The sequence below is a fragment of the Sinocyclocheilus rhinocerous genome, unplaced genomic scaffold, assembly GCF_001515625.1.
Source record: "Sinocyclocheilus rhinocerous isolate Xijiao unplaced genomic scaffold, SAMN03320098_v1.1 scaffold258, whole genome shotgun sequence".
NCBI lineage: Eukaryota > Metazoa > Chordata > Actinopteri > Cypriniformes > Cyprinidae > Sinocyclocheilus > Sinocyclocheilus rhinocerous.
Genome location: NW_015634010.1, coordinates 1,563,780 through 1,569,779, shown reverse-complemented (window position 1 = coordinate 1,569,779; position 6,000 = coordinate 1,563,780). Strand labels below are relative to the sequence as shown.

The 6,000-nt window shown below is 35.6% G+C and overlaps 1 pseudogene; it reads right to left on the bottom strand.

Annotated features, from left to right (window-relative positions):
• Positions 1 to 428: 428 nt before the first annotated feature.
• On the bottom strand, positions 429 to 3,870 carry LOC107744946 (plexin-C1-like; annotated as a pseudogene).
• Between the last annotated feature and the right edge of the window lie 2,130 nt (positions 3,871 to 6,000).

Genomic DNA, 6,000 nt, shown 5'->3' with positions numbered 1-6,000 from the left:
CTTCAGGGAACGAGGGTTACCATACGTAACCGAGACGTTTTATACCGTAAAATGGACAGTTTTTGGCCGTAAATGTTTACAGTTTTTCTGTATTTTTTACAAAATTATTCTGGCAACCACAGCTGCCAAAATTATATTGTAAAAACTACAGAAAAACAACTGTTGTTTTAAATGAAGTTCACAAGCAAATTATTCCTACCATCTGAGAGAGCTGATATTTACATGCATCCTAAAAAAGATAGAAAGAGAGAGAACTTTGAGTGATGCATTTACTTCCTGAATTCATTTCAGCCAACGCAATGATATTTCAGCTATCAACAATGCATTAATATCATTTTAACTCTTAATGAAATTTATGCAGTTTACCAATATACTGTAGCATTGAATTGTAGGATTTTGTCTCACCTGTTTTTGTCACATTGTCTCACCTGTATGTGTAACTGTGGTCCACTTCCATGTGTCCATTCACAGTGCTTTGAGGACCAGTGACACCCAGATGAGATACACTGCACACACCTGCATAAATGCACATATGTGTTAATATAAAAGATAAACTCTGTGTTATCATTTCTGCACTGTGATATTTTTCTCACTGCATTTAATTTTCTCACTCTGTGTAAGAAGAATTTGGTGAATTTTCTGTGATACTGGAGCAGTTTGTCAGTGTCAGCGTCTCTGTGATCTTCTGATCCTCAATAGTAACTGTAGCAACAACTGTTAAACCTGAACAGATTACCAACAAATGTTTATGATTATAATTATTCATATTCTGACTATATAAACTAATTGTATAATAGCACATATGCAACTTCTTTGAAGGAGAACCAACCTCCAGTATGGAGCATCTGGTCAGAAAAACTACAGGAGCAGTTTGAGAAAACTGCAGGCGGATCAGACCCATCACACAAGTTTACACTTTGTTTAGTGAAGGTACATGAGAAGACAGGATTTCCTGTGCTCTCTAGGCTCAATGCAAGATGTAAAGTAATCTGTGTAGAAGAGGGCAATGGTTAGTAAAGAGTAGTCTTGTAAATATTTTAAATTATAATTAAGAAAATACTTTTTTAATACGATATTGATGTCTACCTTTCTAGAAGAATTCTCTGCCATCTGAAAAGAAAACAGCCGTGTCTGAAGAGAGTTTTTTGGGATGGACACCCATGAAGTATTCGAGCATTCATCTTGAGTAGAACATCTAGATAAAGACAGCATCAACCAATATATCACTACAGAACTGTTTGCACACTGCTCATCTTGTCTATATAGAAGATAAGAAGTTAACATGCTGTTCTACAATTAGGCATATTTAGTGTAGATGCAACCTAGAGCAGATACCATGTGTGATGTGTGAAATATCACAGGGTGATAAAGACAGACAGATAGACTAATAAAGACAGACGGACCTTTGTGTGCTCACACACCAGCCGCAGAGAGGATCCAAAGCAGCTCTGCAGTCTTTCAGAGTGCTGTATTTAGCACACAAAACCACAGACACTCTTCTTAACTGCAGTACATAAGAAACATGAGCACTATTTTAGTCATTCTATAAAGCCAGCTTTTTCTTTTTGTTAAGAGGTTTTTAATATTAATTTCAGCTATATTTTAAGCATTCTTTCCAAAAAAAAGACTAATGTCTAAATGATCTAATTGTACTGCACCATCTAGAAAAAAATATGTTGTTTTTTATGAAGAGTCAACAATAATAAATACACAAAAAGAAGGAAAAAAAATCTGTTAATGGACAACATGTATAGCAGACCGCTATATTCATTCTAATATTTATTTATGTGCTGTTACCAGGGGCATAGCCATCATTTCATAAGTGAGGGGGACATAATTTAAACTATAATACAAGTTTTTCTATTATTCTATTCTATTCTATTCTTTACTTTTCTACAGTCAATGGTTTAGGAAAGAAATAAAAATGTCACTCAAACCACACTATTACAAAAAAGACTATGTATTTGAAATCTAAACTTTGATAAAAGTAGTCTTTGATCATTTCTAAACATATATCCAAATGAAAAACCTAATAATAGTACGGGATTAAACACCCCTGTAAGTATATAAATAGGGCTTATCAGGCATGTAGTGGTTAAACCATGGTATCAATTTTGATTTGATTTATTTCTTTTCCCCAGATAGCCAGGATCAAATTAACACATTACTGTATATTATAAGGAGCTTTAAATCCTAGATTTATACATACACATTGGTCCATGAAAACCTCTACGTGAACAAATTTGTCCCATGAAATGTGTGGGGGAAGACTTTATCTGTGCAGGGGACACATCGCGCACATCCCTGGCACATTCTACGCCCATGGCTAAATTATTTAAACCTCACCTGTTTCCTCAGAGCGATGAAAATATGTTTGAAATCTACTGGATCAAAGTGCATTCTGGGAAACACTGCTCGTTCACCATCAGATTTCAGCAGCACTGTTGGACATCCTGGAGTGAATTTCTCATCCAACACAAGCTAGAAAAACAAACAGAAATACAAATCATGAATTATTATGACTGAAGTAGCCTAGTTCAAATACACTGAACAGCTTAGAGCTATATGTGTAAATGGAAATGGTGCAGGTATTTAGAAATGAAAACTCATTGAGAATTGTGAAAATAAATGCACATGTGTATGAGATAGAAGTGAAGGAGACCTTTATTAGTTGACCATCACTGGTTCCTATGAACAGCACAATCATCCACTTCTAACTGCTGCCACTGCTGACATTGAGCTGTACTTGAACACCACAGAGAGCGGCTGAAGTTCAGTATCACTCTGAAACACAAACAAATGAAACTTTACATTGACAGTTTTTATTCAAAGAGTGAACAAAACAATATACGTTTATCTTGCAACATTCTATTACAAATCTTATCCATGGCTCAACAAGGTGAAATACTGTTCTCCTTAAAAAAAAAAAGCAAGCATAGGAATGCAATTTCCAACCTCTGAACCACATGGGGTTTTACCATAAGCGCAGAAGCCCTTCACTCGGCCTTGAATGCTCCTGATGTCGTACAGAGCCAGCGCGCTGTTCTCCGGATCCTGCTGATTCTGCGCACTGAACACACCTGCCCAAATAACGCTGTTCACTGAGGGAATAACAGTGCAGGCGACGAGCACTGGACGAGCTTTATCACTGCAGCATCGTACCGTTGCAGCCTGTAGGGATTTGATGATGTCTCTCTTTTTTCCTTTAGAGCTGTTCATCCACAGGACGAGCACTTTCCTCTCTGAGCCAGTCTTTGCGTTGAGAAATAAGTAGGATTCTGAGGGCGAAACTCTCTGGAATCCGCCAACAAACTTCACATCTCTCACAGTGCTCTGAATGCTGGCATCTGATCCTTCTGCTATTTTTGAGAAAATCCCACCATACTGAGACTGTAAAGTGTTCCACAAGGTAACAACAGAATACCTGGTATCCTGAGCTTTTGCATCGTCGTCTTTTTTCCCAACCAAAAGGTACCTACTGCTACCTGTACCGGCTATGAAGGCAACATATTTCTCATCCTGTCGCGGTCCTATCAGTATATTACTTTCATAGTAAATGCTGTTTGTAATGTCATTTATATCAAGAACTTCACAATATCCATCATTAAAAGTCCCACACGTTATCAGGGTGTTGTTGGCGTCAAAAGGCACCAGAATGTTGACTCTGTTGTGTTCAGTGGCATCAGTGATGTCTTTCCTCTTCTCCTCATATAGATCGTGGCTCATCTGATGTAGTCGATGGTCAGTAAGAACAAATAACTTACCGTTACCAACTACAAAATCCTTGATGTCTGAATCAAAGTTCACCACATCACCGCAAATGCAATATTTCAAAAGTACAAGTATTCCAAGTAATCTTCTCATCCTGCATATCTGATGAGCAGATGAAGTTTCGATGAACTGCGCTCAGATGCGTTCACTTGTGAAGTGGATGGAAGTGAAAGCAGCAGCTTCTATGGTTACTGTTGACCTTTGCTCAAAGCATTCTAAAGCTTATCTGAGTGCATGTAAAAAAAAAAAACAGCGTCCTCTTTTAATTGTTTTGCATTCACACACATATTTAAAAGCAAGCCTAAACGTTCTAAATTAACCAATAAAGTCAAGATAGAGATTTATTAACGTTGTAAAGCAACCATTAAATACAATGTTTGTGTTTTAACACAATTTTCCCAGTGCCCTAAATATGTAGGCTAATGCCCTAATATGTTTGTTTTACTTAAAAATGTTATGTTAGAATTAGAATGAAAAGTTCAGTATGTATGTATATGTCTGTTTTTGGGCTACGACTGTGTGAAGAGTGGCACTTTTCTTTAGGTTGTGGATGTCTTGTGCACATGAGTGTCCTATGGAGGAGGGGCCAGTGGCTGCACATGAACAGTGTACACTTTGTAGAGGAAGTGGCAGTCTCAAAATCAATCAATTTTAAAATAAAGTTATTTAAAAGTTAACATTTTTAACTTTTTGCGTATACAAATGCAAATAACTTCTTTGAATGATGCATCGCACAACCTAACCACAAGCTCTTACAATACTAACCACAAAAACAAACAACAGGAACTCTTTTAAATGTCCAACATAACTGAACATTAAACACTAACAGGTTTTTTCCTTTACTTAAAACACACACAACACTTAATTTCAACATTTACTCTTCCAATTCAGTCTTATATGCAAATCATACTGGGAACTAAAAATCCACTCATGCAGTTTCAGTTAATGCAACAAAAATGATTTATGTAGTCCCAACACAAATGGATTTAGTAAACTTCAATTTTACATTTTAAATGGACTGAACACGATAAAGTTGTGATAAAATGCAACTGTGTGGCTTTAGCTCATTTTAATTTATTAATCTGAACAACCAGAATTTCATTCAGTGCATTTTCCAGTCTTTCATATGCTTCCATGAAAAATAATAGTCAAGGCTGTGGAAAAAACCTGCATTCATAATCGCCAGCATTACTGTTGCTCTGGCCTTCAGTTGCTGATGTCAAATATGGTGTGCATAAAGGGACATCTTGCATTGTGTTTATCAGTTGTCGAGTGCATTGTTACATTGACTTGTCAAGAAAAGCTAATAATACAGTTTTGTTGATTGAAACAACTCTTAATTTAAGATCAAGTGATTACATGCATTTGTTACAAGTGACAAGACAAAAGGTTTCAGTAAAACTCACAACAATATTTTTTTCTTTTTGTGCGCAGTGCCTACAAAGAATACCAGGACATATTGTTTAATTAAATTGTTACAGTAATATTACTAGCTAAATTAATTGTCATAAAATTCATAAAATGTTTTCGATATTTTAATACCTTAAAATGTCTCAAGCAAATCTTTAACTTAAATTTTAGATACAATATTACCAAAACTACTGTTTTATAAATAAAAGCCTTTAAAAGATTTTATATAAATGTAAATATTTATATTAATAAATAGCAGTTAACTCTGGTCATCGATTAGTGTAGTAGGCTATTAATGGGGATTTGTGTCTAGGTCTATAATTACACCTGTAGATGGCGACAAGATACTGTCTTTTGTATATTATGACCCTCAACAACAATGATATAGCCTACATATGATCAAATAATGTAATTATGATACTAATTCACTTGAAGCTTATGGTTATACAGAAAATAAAAATAAATAGAGCAAAACTCATCAAATGGCAAATTATATCTAAATGGCAATCAATTATATTTTAATCTATTCTGTTCTTTTCTAAATATGAAGCTGTTTATGTACCACAAGGGTGCAGCAGTAGGCTAACTAAAAAACTGCAGAACTTCACAAAACTATTAAATACAAAGTCTGCTGTCAATACAGTTAATTCAAGAGAGTACAGACTTGTTCCTGGCTCGATTTTTCTTCTGTGTTTGATCATGAAATGTGTTTCCTCGTGAAATTGTATAACTTACAAAACATCTGAATGTCGCAATCAGGGCTACAGATTTGTTGGTGTGTTGCGCGGAAGTCATCAGCATCCTCAGAGCCGCTGCTTT